Below are 539 nucleotides of genomic sequence, written 5' to 3'. Positions count from 1 at the left end.
CAGACGTTCTCTAAGTCGGTTCTGTGTGCTTCAATCCTAGACTCTTTCATATATCAACCAAATTTTTTTGTGAGTACTCACACCGTGTCCTTGCTGCTTGCCCTAGGTGATACGTGTGACACACTTCGCGGTCCCCTTGAACTCAGACGTTCTCTAAGTCGGTTCTGTGTGCTTCAATCCTAGACTCCTTCATATATCAACCAAATTTTTTTGTGAGTACTCACACCGTGTCCTTGCTGCGTGCCCTAGGTGATACGTGTGACACACTTCGCGGTCCCCTTGAACTCAGACGTTCTCTAAGTCGGTTCTGCGTGCTTCAATCCTAGACTCTTTCATATATCAGCCAAATTTTTTTGTGAGTACTCACACCGTGTCCTTGCTGCATGCCCTAGGTGATACGTGTGACACACTTCGCGGTCCCCTTGAACTCAGACGTTCTCTAAGTCGGTTCTGCGTGCTTCAATCCTAGACTCTTTCATATATCAGCCAAATTTTTTTGTGAGTACTCACACCGTGTCCTTGCTGCATGCCCTAGGTGA

The sequence above is a fragment of the Ornithodoros turicata genome, unplaced genomic scaffold (assembly GCF_037126465.1).
Source record: "Ornithodoros turicata isolate Travis unplaced genomic scaffold, ASM3712646v1 Chromosome132, whole genome shotgun sequence".
Taxonomy (NCBI): domain Eukaryota; kingdom Metazoa; phylum Arthropoda; class Arachnida; order Ixodida; family Argasidae; genus Ornithodoros; species Ornithodoros turicata.
The sequence above is the reverse complement of the archived record's forward strand: the minus strand, read 5'-3'. Positions refer to the sequence as shown.